This window comes from Temnothorax americanus, unplaced genomic scaffold (genome assembly GCF_048541705.1).
Source record: "Temnothorax americanus isolate GAGA-0224 unplaced genomic scaffold, ASM4854170v1 Scaffold10, whole genome shotgun sequence".
Lineage (NCBI taxonomy): Eukaryota > Metazoa > Arthropoda > Insecta > Hymenoptera > Formicidae > Temnothorax > Temnothorax americanus.
The window spans coordinates 1738093-1755891 of record NW_027509231.1 but is presented as its reverse complement, the minus strand read 5'-3'; the positions used below and the strand labels follow the sequence as shown (position 1 = coordinate 1755891).

Sequence of the window (17799 nt, the reverse complement as noted above, 5' to 3'; positions counted from 1 at the left end):
CTGGTTCCTCTCCAAAGTCGCGAATAATACTGCGGGTCGTGCTCGATAACTGCTTCCTCCGAGTCTTCAGGGTGGATTTCGATGACGCGAAGAGGCACGTCGACGATTCGCGTGACAAATGTTCGACGATCTGAAAAGATGGTAAAGCGACGTCTATAGCAGCGTCTGCTCCGTCCTGCCTTCAATCCTTGGATCAGTAATAAGATCTTCAGACGCCGCGCGCCGTATCATCTCGTGCTTTTACACAAAGAATCATTGTACCGATATAAAGCACAAGGCTTATTATTAAACTTGATTTATTTGTAGAGTAAGACTTTTTTCTGGTATAAAATTCATTCAGTTTACAAGCTTCTCTCCGAGGCACAAATGATCAGCAATATCGCGAAGATGATACAACTTACGATACAATTAGCGTAGTTACGCTAATATCATTGCCTGCCAAATCTACTTGATATGCGGGATGGAAACGTATGCAACACCGAATGGTGTTTCGCTCGTTTTATGAGAAAATGCAATTGGGTATTTATACTCGCGCTTGTGGCCGTACGTAGCGAAATTAGCAATTAACGTTAACAGCGCTCGTTGTATCTCCATCGCACGGCTTAATTCAAAATAAGACAGAACGTTGTTCGAAGCGCTGACAGTGAGTTCTGGGACGTAGCCAGAGCCGAAGCTAATACCATTAACCCAACAATCGCTAAAGTGGCAATTAGACTTCGAAGACGAAGCCCGTTTTCCGCGACACTTCGGAACTGAGATTATACGTATATATGTGCAAAATGGCACGGAACGGAAACTGGTAGCGATAGCGAAAATGTCCACGTTTCATGGAATGTGTCTAACTTTTTATTTTATGTATGCGTACACTCGCTATTGTTGTACCGATTTTTTATTATCAAGCAATCATGACTTTATTTTGATTAAAATAATGTATTTTTTAAATCACTACTTGAGTTAAAAATATCTTTCAAGGATCATAAATAACTATCGTTTCCTCATAGCTTGTTAGAAGTATTATTCGTAGAGGCCGGATAAAATCGACATCCGCTCGCGTACAAAGGATGCATCCTAAATGCGAGTCTTTGATACAAGCTTTGATACAAAGCGCGAGTCTACGGTACAACGAACGCTCTAAGCGGAGGATTCTTTTTATGAAAATAGGATTCAGCGGCACTGGTAGATCCTTCGAGTCTTAGCCTGTCGCTCCGACTTAATTGCCAAGATTATCCTTACGTAAATACATTCCTCTATCGCGCAGGCTGCACGTCGCGATACCCGAGATGGGTTTCCACCGCGATAAGGAGATTGCGAGCTAGCTTGGAAAATAATCGTCGCGAGATGTTGGGGTGCCACGTCGTGGTGCTGGGTTTTCGCAATTCTTGGCCGACGGTGGCGGTTGCCCTCGACTTTCTCGAAGCCCTTCGGCGGCTGGTCGCGAAGGGTAGGGGTCGCTCGTGGTGCGACAGGGGAGATCGGTGGTAGAAGAAAAGAGGTTGCCCTCGAGAATCCCGCCCCCTCCTGGGGGTTACGTAGGTGTTAATCGCGACTTGTGTGCGGGACCGCTGAACGTGGAGGAGAACATACATGGGGCCGGGTATAGCAAGCCGCGTAATATCGACCGTAGATATTGTTGATGCAAACGGTAACCATGGGTGACTCGGGCCGGTTGACCAATTGCAGTCTTCACGGTGGCCGTGTCCGACCAATCGTCTAGCGGTACGCTGCCGGTTTTTTGATTGGGCGATACCAGGGATAAGAGACCAGTTCGAGGCCGTCGGGACCCACAAATGGACGTGGACACATCAAGTGGAGAACATCGGCCTGCTGCGGCGCGAATTGTCCGTCGTTCTTCTTCGTCGTCGTCGTCGAACTTGGTCGCCGTCGTCGCCGTCGTCGTCGTCGATCACCTCGCTCTTCTCCGTGTGTGACGCGACCCTCGGATAACGATTCGGATTTTGTGTCTATCTCTCGGTTGTCGGTACCGAGCCTCTCTTCTGTGTAAGATTCTTTTTACAATCAGCTTTACGGTCGGTCGTCATCCAACACTGCCACTGCACGCCACTATGGACGCACTTGATGTTTCACATTGTATCCCTACTTCGCGAACTGTATAGTCTCTCGATCTGACAAAACCGGCGGTATTCCGTCGCTTTTTCTTCGACAAATTTTTTTATGCATCACATTGTTAGCTGAATGTAAGACGGGACTAGCTTTAAAATCATATCTTTGGTTACTTTAGATTTTCAATCTTTCATTTTACATAATTTTTTAGGACGATGTAAAGATAAAGTCGAATCTCTCAAATCTTTGGTTTCTTCTTGCACAAGAACTACGTCGATCTCATATAGTATGTCGTATTATTTTTGGTTAAAATTTTTGTTGAAATATTTTATTTCTTAATCGACTACTGTCACTCGATACTATATAGAGAGTTTTAAGGATAACTGCATTTTATGAATCTAGAACAACCAATCTTTTTCTAGCTCTAGCCGAATCAAAATAGAATTTCGCGAATACATATTTTTATATACTTTAAAAGCGTTGATTTATTCAGAAGGCGATTGACCTTTTTTCCGTTCAATTTTCAATGTTCCTCGAGAGTACTCAAGCCGATTGACTCGGCTTGCTCGCGGCCCGATTGAAAAGGATACGTCCTAGAGCAGCAGATCGCAAACTAACAAAGTGGATTACAGTGTACTTTGAGTCTCAACACACTTTTCGTCGGTCGAACGCGTATTTTGCATCGGATTCGCTCGCTTTCAGCCGCCACCGCCACCATTACTACCACTACCACCACTACTACCACTACTACCACCACCACCACCACCACCAACAGTCACCACTGTCACTGTCGACCCCTCTCCGTTGATCTATGTGTTTGCTCGAGCGAAATTAAGTTATTTCATTATCGCACGCCATTGTAGCTACTCTCGTCTGTATATACATGCCGTTGTTTCGGCGCCGAGGTGGCTTCGTCTGTCTCGGAGAAAAAAAATCACACGACGCATCAGGATTTCCATAAGTTTTTATCTCTCTCTCGCGATTAAGTGACGCATTGAATTCAAATTTGACATTGTATTCTTCACGGTATTGTATATTTCTGTATTCTCGTGCCACGAATTCGCGATTCTTTTTGCATAATTAAGACGTGTTTTTCAATTCTTAGAACCTATGTAAATAACATTTTACGTGTAAAGCTGTTAAGCGCCTTTACGAGGAAAATACGTTCGAGTCAATAACATCTAGCGCGTTATTGGAGCGAAAATAAACGCTCGTCTCGGCATGTTTGTGTACCGCGAGTGTACGCGGAGTGTGTCGCAATTTTCGCTTAGAAAGTTCCGCAACACGGGCGCGTGTCTCTTCCAAAAACGACAGTTTGGCTGACAGTCTCATCTTGTCGGACTCGCGTCGTTAATTGTGGCGAACCGGTCGTAACTTTGTCGTGTTTTGTGTTTCAGACGGGTGGAAAGCTGGCGTTGATCGCAGAGTAATTTACCTCCGCGTCAAGGTGAGTTGATAAATTCGTTTTTACTCCGAGAATTACTCGATTCGCAAACTTGAGAGAATCCGATGAAGTTAGTGCCACGCGATATCGAGTCTAACGTGTCGCCGCGATTGACAACGATTAATTTCTCACCCTGATATTATTCGCCGTTATGTATAAATTACGTTCAAACGGATCGATAAATTCCCGCGGCGAACGACAGACACCGCGTATAAATTTCAAGGGTAGCGAGTCAGTGTTGCACAAGTTGCTCTAATAAAACCATGTTGCTGGGATACTTTTTTTAATTGTTAATTACGAACCAGCTTCGCACTCTCTATACTCGCGTGTGCGGGGATTCTCGATAAGATCGCCATCGTCATTGTTCTTTCTTCGTATTCCGGGAAAGACCGGGTCGGCGTTAGAATACGTCCTTACAATCCTCTCCCCGGTTTCTCCGCTTTTCCACCGTCGCCGTGCGAAATTCGCGCATTCAAAATATGCTTCCTTAGCTGATCGCGTAAGGATACGATATCCGTTATTCGGCCTTCGTACCCGCATCGCATTCGAATGAGCCAAACGAAGAAGCTCTCGCGATTGCCTTGCCAGAGTTAACCTCCGTGCCGTTTTCATTCAATTAGATTCGCTATTTATATCCCGCGCGAGCCTCGGGAGATTACTTGATGATAATCAAGTGTCGGAAACGCGCGACGATTCTCTAACCACGGTGAAAGGTACCGCATAACGCTTTTAATTATATCACCTGAACGGCTAATGAAACCAGAATAAGATATCATTAAAAATTGTGTATTTGTGTATTTTCGCGTGATCGTATGACTTCCTATTAATACTGTTGCTTAACCAGATGTAACAGTCCTGATACTTGCTGTTACGACTATATAATAGCCAATAATGAATTTTTTGTCGCGCAACGTGTGAAAAATGCAAATGTTGTTCATTCGTAGCAACTGTCCGTAGCGAGTTATATCTTATGAGACAATGTAATTATACGTGAGGTAAATATGGCTTCGAGACGCGGTTTTCTCAAACACTTAATTCTCAAGTTTTCCTTATGCCTTTTCTGGAGAATTCAATTAACGTAAACCGTTACATTGCGATGCGGGATTAACGTAAGTTGCTGTAACATCTGACGTGGATAACCAGTTTCGACACGAGAGTGAAATAAAGCTTTCCGCTTCTTTTCCCCTGGATCGAAAAGAGGAAAGAGATAGGGAGAATCACGAAGCGTGACTGCGGATCCTTGCGCGTGTCTCAGCCGTGAAATCGCAGTACATCGCGTACCCTCTCACTCTCGTTCTATATCCTTTCTCTTTTTCTTTCCCCGCTATACTTTATTTCGCCGTCTTTCTTCCATCATCCCGCGGTCACGGTGGACGGAAACGTCTCGTCTTTCTCGAATCGCTACAATAATGGCCGATCATTATTTAACCGCGTGCTATTGCCATGTTGCGATAACCGACAATTACGCGCTGCCACTGATACCGTGATACCAGTAATTATTTAATGTGCTCGAACCCCCATCGGCTTCCCTGGCGTCTCTATCGAGCGTGAACTTGATCTTATTCTCGACAACGTACGCGTAATTGCAACGCCAATTTTTATTCCGCAAATGCACGCGCGCGCGCGCGCTACGTTGGGATCGATCTTTTCTTAGGGGAAAAAAACTTGATTAGACGCCACAGCGTTTTTTCGCTATTTAAGGTAGGCGTCTCGCTACGTGCTAGTCATGCGACTGTTTGTAGGTTTTTACGTTCAGAAATATATTTCAGGCAATTTTTGCTAAGGGAAAAATAATTTTATGACGTATGGTGTAAAATTTCATACGTGACAAAGTATGTTACTTTTTCCAAATTATGTGATTTTTTTCATTTGACTCCGTTTTGATCAGCTGATCATGCGAGTCGTCGAGAAAGGTTACAAGTGAGAAAAATACTTTTCGATTGAATTTTGACACGTACCGAGAAAGGGTTTCAAAACGCATGACAGGGGTGTAAATCACTATCCACGTCGGCTAAGAAAGACGAGCCCCATAACCTGCAACTACAGTGATTAGCTCACCTCGACCAAAAAATGTCTGCTCGATTACCGCATTTTCACTAAAATAAACTAAAAAATTTGCAGCGAAATTTCCGGTAAACTATATATTTTATGGTTGCATCGGATTCTTCGAAATGTAATGTACAAAAAGCAATGTTTTTTCTCACTTCATCTAATCGAAAAATGCGAAAATATGTGATTGAAACCGTGATAGAGCCTTTCTTTTTCTGGCCGTCTGTATGAAGTAATGCAAAATTTGTAATTTTCGAGATCGATTTTCTAGAGCAAATAGTCGATAAGAAGCCACAGAAAAAATCGACTGCAAAGCTGATCATATAATTTGATATAAAATCCGAAATCGAAAACTTTATCTAAATACATGCCCTGACGAGACGACTACCTTAACATTGTGTTCCGACTTTTTACCGTCCCGCTTATCTCTCGACACATTGTATTATCGTCGCTCCAAAAAGTAATTCCTTCGCGTTCGTGACGGTTCATTAATGTCTCGGCAGAGCGTGCGCTAATGGAACGGACGGACGTAATTTGAACGCGGAAAGAAGGGGATCGATGGCGGACGTCGCGGATTGTCGCGCGTATTTGTCGAATATTAATCAGTCCACACATCGTTAAGCGAGCTTTTTGGTTAGGTCGCCGCAACCTTGATGACGAGCGATATATCTTCCAGAGAATGGATCGATACCCGAGACACATTATAGACCTTTCCTCGTATTTTCGCGTATAATCATCGTTGGATAGCAGTTGCGATTAGTAGGGAAGTAATTGTAGCGATCTGTTGTCTATTTCATATATATACATATATTCGACTGTGCTTGATTCGCGTGATGATAAAATACATACATAGTGTATATATATATATCTCAAATGGCTAGGCGCAAGGGTCTCCTAGAGTTGCGGGTATTACCGGGGTCGATGAGAAAATGGGAAACGCGGAAATGTAGAAATCGGAGAAAGTCGTTTGGACGTCGGACGCGATCGCACGAGCGGGTGTACGCGATGGGAACGTATGGGAAAACGCGTTGTAAAATCGGGAATGGAAGGACGGCGGAAATGAGAGGGAGAGAGAGAAAGAAACAAATTTATATGTAATACGGTAATCTAATTTAGACATGGCGAAGTAGGATTGAGCTATTAGCATATTGAAGGAGCGACGTATGGAGGTGAAAAAGTTCCGGGATACCCGCCTGGGAAATGGAGGGAGCGAACGGGAAGAGTAGATAAAGAGGATAGCCGAATGTGTAGCGAAAATCGTGGATACTGTACCATAACTTGTCACGAGATAGGAAATGCGAGGCAATTTTGTTTTATAAAAGCGAGTTTCTTAAGAGGTGAAAATCCTCTTATGAAGAATTTGTTTATTCCGGATCGTATTCCCTTCTAGTTATCCGCGGGGCTAAAATCGCGTTTTCCTTATCGATAAACAGGCGCGCGCAAGCCCATCATATACTCTCTCTCTCTCTCTCTCTCTCTCTCTCTCTCTCTCTCTCTCTCTCTCTCTCTCTCTCTCTCTCTCTCTCTCTCTCTCTCTCTCTCTCTCTCTATTTCGACTTCCCTCTCACCTCCCCGGAACATGTTTCGGAACTACATCGCGAGTTCCTGCTGAATCACCCTGTACGTACCGCGGGGTAGACAGGGAATGGGTGTCGCGGAGGTATGACGGCGAGGGAGAAGAAAGTAAGGGAAGAAAAGAGAAAAAGAGAAAAGAGGGAGAGAGAGAGAACGAGAGTGACAGAACGAAGGGACGAGGGCTCAGCGCATGCGTGCCGACGCAACAATATGGTGAATTCCGCGAAGCGGCCCAGTATCCGCCCGACCGTCAGCTGATCGATATACTTCCGCACGCACGCCACGTCATACGCGCCGTACCGTGAGCGACACGCATGTCATGTCATGCTGTGCATCAGGCTAACCCGTTACGCGCCGCGACTTCGCGCCACGCCGCGCCGCGCGACGATACTCTTCGCGCTCGGTCCGCGTCTCGAAATCCCGTATCTCCATTACGTCTATCCGTCGTCCTCGTTGCCGTCGTCGATATTCTCGCCGTCGTAGCGGCGGATGAGGACAGGTTCTCCTCGAGAGTGGCTAGAACGCGAGAGAAGGACCTTCGGCCAGCCGCAGGTACATACGTCGAAACGTGCGCCATCCGACACCCCCGTATCTAGTCTAGCAAGAGTAGCAAGTCGAGTCGCGAGTGTGCTCTTCGTTACGGCTACATCGGTCGCGATTTCACGAGGTTTCACCCCGTACACATTTAAATCGTTCAGTTTCAAATTTTGGAGACATCTAAGTCAGAAAAAGAATCAGGATTACATCTTAAGTCAAGATTTTGTGTGCACAATTTTAAGCTGATCGAAGTGGTCGAAATTTGATCGGTTACATAGATCTACAAAAATCTAGGTAGGTAGAACATTATCATTTCAGCGTCACGATTCGCCAACTCAAGTTTTCTTGTTTAAAAATAATACAAGTTCTTCCATTGTTACCTAATAACAATAGACAATAGTTCCGAATTTCTCATTAAGCTAATTAATGGGAATCTCGGAATAATATTTTATTGTTATCAGTTTGCTAATTTCTTCTACAAAAACGTTTTGTCCAATAATCGTGCGGCGTTCTCGTTGTGTATCTCTCGTCTCTGCCAAGCGTCGCATTCTCCGTCGATGAATTCGTCGAGGCGCATAATCTTGTCGGTGTCGAGTGTCGCGGTTAGTCAGCGTTTGCCGCTCACGTAAACGACGTAATCGCGCCTTCGGTATAAACAACTGGTCCCCGGTTTGTGCAACCGCCTTCTAGGAACGCGATACTCATACGTTTTCTTATCGGGAAATCTCTGGCCTAAAAACCCTGAGTTTTATCACGCGTGACCTCCGGAGCGGAGCGGAGCAGAGCGGAGCAGAGGGGGGCCTTCTCCGCAACCATGAAATTCTCATCGCGCGGCGATCTCAGAGAGTCGTTCATTGACTCTCCTTTTCTTTCCGTTCTTCTCCGTTGCTCTCCGCATCCTCCACCTTCGTCCCTCATGACGCATCGCGATGCATCCGCATAACTCGCGCGCACATTGCAGCTCGATGCCGCGCTGCACCGCGCCGCGCATACATCGCTCGCGCGTAGCACACGCCGCTCCTCTTTTCTCTTCTCTTTGGTTACGGTCTCCCTCCGCGAGCGATTCGCCCCACCAGTACTCGCGGCTCCTCGCGACGAGGAAAAGGTGGACGAGCCTCGTCGGAGAGGAACGAGTCTCGGCCACACTTGGCGAAGTTTACTCGTGTTCTCGGCCTAGTATTAGTTCTGGCGCAATCGCGTCCGCACGCGAGATTTTACGCTCGCGTGAAACTTCTTGGCCGCAAAATTCTTCCTCGCGGCGAATCCTTCAGCGAGAGTCAGGAGGGATATTTGGAATCCCGGACGTTGATGTTCCAGCCGCTCTTACCAGGTTCGTTCGTGTCGATCGAATCTTCCGGCCGAACGCCGAAGGTCCGAAAACGAGAACCGGAAACGGAAGGACGTCGTCAAGCGTCCGTGTTTTCAACGACGACGCTTATTGGTGTAAAAGATCGTTCTCGCGTGGGAAAGTTGAATGAACTTTGGGTGCAGCTGCTGCCGCTGCTGCGTTTGGCACGTTCATTGTCCCTGACCTATCCCGGGGGCAAGAGGGAGGGGGCGTCTGTGGAATTTTCAGCCTTGAGTGCCCCGATCGTGATTCGTGAGCGTGCAGTCGACGAGTGAAGTTTGCTCCGCGGCATACACCTGGTGACAGTGATCTAGCAAAAGTGCTCAAGGTTTCGCGCCGATCAGTCCTTGGGAACTCGGTACAAGGGCATCGCCGTTGATCGTTTTAACGCCGCAGTTCGGTCGTTTTGTTTCAAGTGACATTAATTTAAATGGCTATCGATTTATGGACTTACGATCTTGTATAGACTATACGTTACTTCGTCAGATTTTGACACCCTTCGCGAAATTCGCTTGTTGAGTAAACTCTCGCACGTTTCTGTCGTTATTTTCGTCGTCACTGCTTGTAACTGCGAGGCTTGAGCAATCGAGGATCTAACAAGGACCCCTCCACGGTGGTATGCGGGTCAGCCTGCAGTGACCTCGCGTAGATTCCAGAGAGATGCGCGTTGGTCAATCGCGACGATTTATCTCTCAAGCCTTTAGCAATTTCTTTTAGAAACGCCGCGTTTATGGGCCACTTATTAGAGTCGGCCCCGTCTCTGAACGGCGATAAATAGTTGGACGAATAGTTGCAATTAATTCCGCGCACGTAATAGCGATACTCGGTCGTGGTGCAGTTTTATGACCGCGCGATGCGCACGGACGTGGGACGCATAAGCGCGTTTTTCCGCGCCGGCTAGCTGTGTAAAAATGCGCGAACCGGTCGCGTCTCGAAACACAATTTCATTCTGCCGAAGCGATGTTTTGTTATTAATTAATGCAAACGTAATAGACTCGTAACGTTTAATCTGCATCAGCTTGTTTATAACAGGAGCGTATCTGCATGTAAATGACGCAGGCGTTTACAATCGACAAAATCTCTATAGATACGTGCTAACTCGTTATTTAAGTGGATATTTATTTAATTACTTACTTACTTTTTTATCGGCATCTAACTCAGATTAATATGTATTAGCATTGTGAAATTCGCAAGAAGCCATCTGAAACGCGAGACGCGCAAGGCGACGCTGGTATCCTAATTATCGCATTCCCTCGCGCGCACAATAGCATTAAGATTGGTCTAAGAGATACGTGATGTTAGCCTGCGAGACGTTAATTATAATAATAATAGGAACACGCGTACGCACATATTAAGCGAAAACTAAAACCACCACTGTCTTGATTGTGCAGGTCTTAGTGCTGATTCACCGCGCAGACTGCAAGAGCGGACATCATTATCGGTGAGTAACGATTATCCATTTTGAATAATTTTTATCTGGTCAAAGTTGCGTTTCACGGGGATCGCTATTCGTTACATATATTATTTCCTCGCGGCGCGGATGACTCGTGCAAAAGAGGCCCTCTCAAGAACGTCCTTATTACGCCGCTGCGTGTGCGGTCGAAACGAGTCGCGCGCTGAATGGGATTGCGATTAGCGAAAAGCGGGTCGCGACGTTTTCGCCTGCTGGCCGCGAGAGGCGAAGGCGAAAGCAAAGCCGGTGCAAAGCAAAACGGTCCGTGCGCACACGGAGACGGAGAAGGGTTGGGGAAGAGGGACGCGCGAAGTGGTCAGACTGGTGTAACAGGACGTTACCCCCAGGTTGCACGCGGCAAGGGCAGGACGCGATATTGTTATTGCGCCTTCCTTCATCCTTCGCGCACGGTTTACCCGACCCTGCTGCAGGCAGCCATCAGTGATTCTCAAATCTCCCTGACCTTCGGGCATTCCCATGTTGGAGACATCCCCGTTTCAATTCTCGGCAATTGAATTAAATTTAATAAGTAGGGTGTACATATTTACCTCGTTTGGAAAAAGGTACATGCAACTTCGATTTTCAAAAAATAATTTTTAATAACATTTTATTGAGATTATTATTAAAATAGCTCTCAGTCGCTCGTATCTACTTACGAATTTACTCGCATTTTCCTCTCTCGTTTCCCGTTTCCTATTTTCCTCGTTTTTTTTCCGATGAATAATAAAGGGTAGACGGAGTCGAAATCCTGGCCGATCACGCGTTTCGTTTTTATCCTTCGATCGCGTCCCTCCCACCTGCAGTAATATCGTTACTCGCCTCGCTTTTCATCTCGCACCGCATTCCCATTACACTCCGCCGCGATGTTCCGGTTGGAACGCGAAGTGGCGAAAATAAATGGCCCCGCGGAGATTAAAAATCACGCATCGTCGTACATTTTGTCTCGCGGCAATGTTATTTCGTCGTGATCGCGATATTCGCCCCCGATACGCGAGACCGTCTCGAATATACTCCGTTCGCGGTGCAGCCCCTTTTATATAGGCGTTCCCTGTATACACGTTTGTCATAAACCGCTGTACCGAGTCAGGTAGACCGCAAAGGGTTAATCTAATGCTACAAAATGGGATGGTTGACGCGGAGCCGAATGAATCAGTCCTTACGGTGGAATCAGCAAACGTGAACAATGGCACACTCGGTGGTTTCGCGGTGTTTCCGCAACTCGATCGTGCGCTGTTATTTTGAAATCCAAGTGCGCCGACAAGATATGTGGTTATATCATAAAAAATGAGGTATATTTAGCGCGTTTAGCGCATTTCGATGTCATCAACCGGCTCCGCTATAACATTAAGATTGGTGAAACGTGACGCGTCTCGTCTCGCGTTAGCGATTGATAATTTTACGAGCTTTCTGCCCTCTTTTTCTATTGTTACGCGTCGACGACCGCGGCCTAAATGGCTGCTCTGGCTTTAAGGATTGCATTTCGACTAATTATTGCTCTTGCAACTAGGTTGATGTCGGCTTTGGCACGTTTTCACAGGCGCGGCGAGCTAACGTTTTTCTTTCATGGCACTCCCCGTTTACGTTATCGTAACGAGGAATGTGTTGGAGGTCGTCGGCTAATTCTTTAATCATCATCTCACTTTGTCTCTAGCAAATTTTTTTTTCTTTCTGACGAAGCGCTTTTCGAAAAAAATGCAGTCGCGCTAAATTATTAACATTTACCGAACGATAACGGTATTTCGACAGATAGTTTTCACACGGCTAGATTGCGTCGTATGGAAATAATTTCTACCTGAGAATTAAGAACCGATAAATCATGGAGACATGGCAAGTTTCGCGTAGAACTTGCGAAACATTCTGTACGGTAAATTCGCCACTCCCGTTCACAAATTTACGACCGTTACGCGGAAATTCCTGCAAACAACGCCTCCGGCGTAATTAACGCCAGACATCATCGTAAAATTCGTTCCCGTCCGAAAACGCAGCATAATATCACGTAATATTAATCAAGAACGGGCTAACAAAATGCCCGTAACGAAGTGTAGCGGGGGTAGAAAGAGAACGCGTGCGCGTGCAATTCCGTAACGTTGAACAATATCGTGCGGGCAAATAATTACTTTCTGACCAACGCGCGCAACTTTGGCTGTCGGAATAAACGTCCGGACTTTTCCGCCGACTCCGAGAGAGTGCCGGCACTCTCTTCGTTCGCGTGTCCACGTTCACGCGAGACTCAACCCGGAGGCCAAACGTTTGTCCAAATCTATGTTGGGCGTGTTTCGCTACATTCCAGCGAAATTGTCGCGGCAGTTTTGCAAATAGCCGCCAGAAGAAAGAGCGTTTTGGCTGAATCGCGGTCGATTGAGTGAATTTGCGGACACGAGACGGAATTCACACTCGTGCTAAATAAATTTGGTATACTAGCTCGTTCGGTCTTATTCGCTTCCGGCTTGTTCGTTTCATAGAGTCTAATTTTAAGCTTGGCCGACTGGACGAATGAACGGACGGACAGACGGACGGATGGATGGGTGGTAGGTGAATGGATGGATGGATGGATGGATGGATAGATGGATGGACGGGATGGATGGATGGATGGATGAACGGACGAGAATGCACGTGGAACGTGGAAGCTCGTTAGATGCTCGCCTTATGGAAATAATTGGATCGCCAGCCGCAGAAACGCGGTGTGTGCGGCGGCGATCGATTCCTGTTTCGTCTTCCGAAAGGTAAATACGAAAGGAAATTTTGCTAATTATTTTAATAAAGATCTGAAATATCAAGTTTATTCTATTTTTTAACGAATATTGTTTAATATTATCGAGGATGATTTATATTTGCATTGAAAAAAAAAAAATAATTTTTAAATTGTATGTCGCAGAAACGATATGTTCTCGTTACAAATGTTTATATTGATATATATTTGGCATTTTATTAATTTTTGTTGAAACAAGCTGGGCATCCACCGAATACGCGTAATATTTAATTTAATGTAATATTAATATTTAATTAAAATATGAATTATGTAATAATGTTTTTAAATAATAAAATAAAGTACATTAATAAGTAACATTTAAATAATATATGATATATGAGAATATAATAAATGAATATTTAATCATTCTTCTTAAATTATTCTATCTTTAAGTCGTGTTGATATTACATTACACGGTCGGTTTGAGCTGCTTTGCCAGTATTGGCCGGCACAAAGCTTAATTCGATTTATGTCAAGTATACAAAAGGGACAATCCTATTAAGGTGACTATACCTAAACGCTGTAAATAGGTCATCGTCGGTGAAACGTCTTTGTACGACGTACAAATTAGCGCGAAATCTTGTACAGAGTACAACTGTGTGCGCGAATAATAATTCGTGTTACAACCATCGCTCGTCATCTAATTTGTCAGTCTGTTCTTTGATGTCCGAATAACGACGCTGCTGAAGTTCCGCCGCTGCAGGTCTATCGGCGCTGCAAATTGTGGTTTCTATAGTTTTGAGTATATTCCAAACCTTCGTACCATCAGATATTTCGGACAGATACCGAGAATTCCGAGGCCGAAAGATACACTATTGCGAAAAGATCGTGTATATCTTTCCCGCATCATATACTCGCCGTGTTAGCGCCGCTACTTTTTCGCGCAAGATCGCGCGGCTGCGTGCGGAGAACTCTCTATTTGGATACGTTGTTACTACGCAACCATCACGTATCCGTCCAGGCTTCCGGCTTTCCAATCGTCTTGTCTGCCCGTACTTTGCATATTTCTTTAGGCATATTTTTTTCAGTGGGAATGGAGCGTTTCGTAGGCAGCTCGCGTAGAGGCGCGTCTCGGCCAACTCGTGTGTACCGTAAGCGTTCCCCAAGCAAAACGGGGACGTCTCGCATACCGGGTATCGAATTTTACATGCGTTCGGCGGCGTTAATCATTCTATTTCGGGGTCCCCGAGGAGCGAATGGTGCGCGATGCGAGCAGACGTGTCTCTCATATACCGACTGACGTCAAACGTCGAATTTCTAAGCCAACTCTGCTTGGTCTCGGCCAATAATCTCGCGGCTCACCTGCCAGTCTCGCCGACGACCCTCTCTTCCTTCGTCTCTCTCCCCCCTGGACCCCATTTTGCTCTGCCCAAGTCGAACATTATGCTCGGCCGCAATCGCGCGAGCCGAAGTATGTGCACATATGCAACGCTCATCCATATTCATGCTGATTTCCATGCGGCTGTAACTCGTCGCGCGTGAACGGTCGATTTTATTTTCCGCTTAATAGTGCCGTTCAACCGACGCATCATATGCCTCATTCGTGCCCTTTACTCATTAGCGACCTTTTTTTGTCTTTCGTGGATTTACGAAAAGTAGTCGTAGGATTTATCACTTTTATTTAATTAAACTTTACTTCGAAAATATGTGTATAATAAGGGTTAATTGAAAGATCGACGAGATCAATGGTGGTGGCAATATTTTTCGTGGCATATACATAATATATACCACAAAACATTTTGCGGAACAGTGATAATTGTAAAAAGAGGATAGATCGAGATATATTCAGAGGGAAACGGATACCTCGAAACGCTTGATAGAATGATGTTGAACATTTCCGTTTTACATGCCGCGAGTTTTAATCGATACAACGTACGCGATTCATTTAACGTTTCTCGCTTTCTCGGTGTTTTGCCACTGTTATATTTTCGCCGCGCATTAAAGTTGTATGTAAAAATACAATAGAGGTTTTTGTTCATTTGTATATGGCGCGACTGTTTATACGCAGGTAGCGCGGTTATTTTTTTCCTCGGATAGAAGACACTCGTAAAAAAATTATTGTTCTACGACTACGGCGCTGGAGCCTGGAGCGAGGGAATTAGAACATGGCCGACGGAAAATATTTTAGTTTGCGGTGAGAAAACGGGCGCGCGCGGCACGGGGCACCGCGAAACGAAAAGTTCAGAAGATATCGTCTATGTCAGTCTATACGAGGAGCCATCGCCCGCGAAGCGAAAGCCGCAAGAACACTGCAGGAAAAACAGGAAACGTGCCTCTCGTTCCGACGACCAAGGTTTACGGTACTTCGAACCGCGAATAGCGCTGGTATATATCGCTTTTTACGCACATCGCACTCCTTATACCAGCGTCGATACGTTCGTCGTCGCGTTTATGGCACTGACCGGATCCCCTGTTTCTTTTTTCATCTCCGCGCCAACCTGGCAATTTCTGAGCCGCGCAACTTCCGTCTCGGCCCATCCGAACTCGCCATTTATTGAAACGCAGATTGCCTTTGCAAATAGATCAAGGTTTTTGCGTCATTTCCAACATTCCTCGCTGATTTCGAGGAAACAACTTATTTAGAAAGAATTTAGAACGATTTATTTCATATGATCGTTGCGTCGAAAAATTATTGTTACAAGATATTTTTTTTTATCTAACGGGATACAATGTTGGCGTTGCTCCAAGCGCTCGTCTACGACAAGAAATACCCTGTGCGCGAGGTCTTCGTTATGAGAGAATGTATCGCATTTAGAATATTATCGGCCCTTGACTGCTAGATATATCAAGGATAAATCGATCGCGCGGGTATAATGCGACCGGGATAGTTTACGAAATTACGAGATGTCCCGGTGGGAATCGGAGACGTTGGGGGGGGGGGTCGAGATAGGAAACAGGAAGAGAGCCGTGCGATGGCGGGAAATGCGCGCGCGCGGAGTGAAAGGAGAAGCCAGATGAGAGATTCGACGCAAAAACGGTAAACAAGCTTCTTTCGTTGTAACGGCGATGGACTTGGATTTATGGGGCTCCGCTGTCCGGTTTATGGACCCCCCCCCCTCGTCCGCTCTCAGCTTTGTGCGACGACGAGCGTACCAAGGGGGGCATCGAGGTTTCTTTTCGCTTCGGAATATCCCTCCTCGTCCCTTTTTCTCTTTTACGGCGCTTTTTCTCGTCCGCGAAGGGCAGCCAACGACTCGTCGTTTGTAAACCGTCGCGTACCAGCTTCCCTCAATCCTCCGCGCGCTCTTTGTCACATCTCGATCCTCCGCATTCTCGGAGTCTTAACCGCGGACGAGAAACGCGCGAGTTAGTGTACTTACTTTTTTTTTCCAAATCGATATTTTTTTTTCAAAAGAACCTCTAGGTGTCAAAATCCTTTATCGCGACTTTCGGAACGGGGGCGGAGAAGTATCGCGGCGCGTACTTCTCAAATATTGAAGGTATCGGTATCCGATACTTCCGCGGCGCGACCCGAGCGCCTGGCGCAATTTTCGCGACGTCGGGATTGCCGCGTCGCGCCGTGTCGCCGCAATTATTCGCCGTCTGCGCGGCGACGAAATAATTACTTGGACAGTATATAACTATGAAACACCATTATCCGCTCTCCGGCGAAAGCGGTCCATGTCACGGATACGAGCGACTGCTACTTGCGCTCCTCTTTCGTCGAACTTTCTGGGAAAATTGAAATAGTTTGGTCGGTCGCTTAACTCTCGACGATATTGCTGTCGATACACTTCCTCGGTTCGTCAAACGTCCTTTTCTCTCCGTTCCCTCCCTTTCCTTCTTGCGCTTTCCCATCTCCTGATATTTCTGAGGGACGAATCACTCGCTCACACAAATTTGAACATGAATAGCGAGCAGAAATACGGGCGCGAGCGTGTTGTAACGTCGAACTGATTACATTTCGCCCGGTATGCTTCGCCGCGAAACTTTAACGGTACTTTGGTTAATCAGGTTATATACTATGGTATCTACTTGTTTTAATTGGCCGTGGTTCGTGATACGCAGTTGAAGAGCATATAGTATAGCGCCGCGCGCCGCGTCCGTGCCAGACTTTGTCGATAGGTTGGATAGTAACTCCAAATTGAAGTTTCGAGAGCACTCGACTAACAGATGATGTGCATTTAACGCTTGAAAAAGCTTCTATCGTAATATCAAAAGTTTGTTCCCTATATAATGCGCCGCGAAATGATTATTTAATTTAAGCAACAAATTGCTCATCTGGTACGTATCTATTTATCAACCGTGTCGAACATGAAGGTACGAAAGGGATTATTCGTGTCGAAGGGGGCCCGAGAACGAGGCTGTAAACTCACCGTAAATCGCGGCAGGCTGCCGGTCCGATTATCGGGTCGTCGAGAAACGAGAAGCGCGTCTGAAAAGGATTCAACCTCGCGTAATGACCGTATTATCGAAATGGAGCATTGCGCGCATCGAAGGGTTAATTGCCCTCTTCCCGCGATCGCCGGTCAAACCGCCTTCGGTCTCGTCGTTTCTTCTTGTCTCACGTGCCAATATATCACTTATGGACTAGCGTGCGGACTGGTTATGAACTAGTTAGTCGGTGCACTCCTGCCAAGAAT

At 45.9% G+C, this 17799-nt stretch overlaps 1 protein-coding gene across 7 annotated transcripts in view; it reads left to right on the top strand.

The window, feature by feature from the left end:
• Positions 1–17799, top strand: part of Hnrnp-k (Heterogeneous nuclear ribonucleoprotein K) — an 85047-nt gene that overhangs the window by 20346 nt on the left and 46902 nt on the right. For 2 of the 7 annotated variants that reach the window (XM_077410465.1, XM_077410447.1), the window contains exons 2-3: positions 3459–3508; positions 10406–10455. The gene's annotated coding sequence lies outside the window, so the exon portion shown is untranslated. Of the gene's footprint in view, positions 1–1680; positions 1999–3458; positions 3509–7384; positions 7682–7744; positions 7961–8743; positions 8997–10405; positions 10456–17799 lie in introns of those variants that run through there. The other 5 variants (XM_077410456.1, XM_077410494.1, XM_077410504.1 and 2 more) reach the window with 5 other exon arrangements.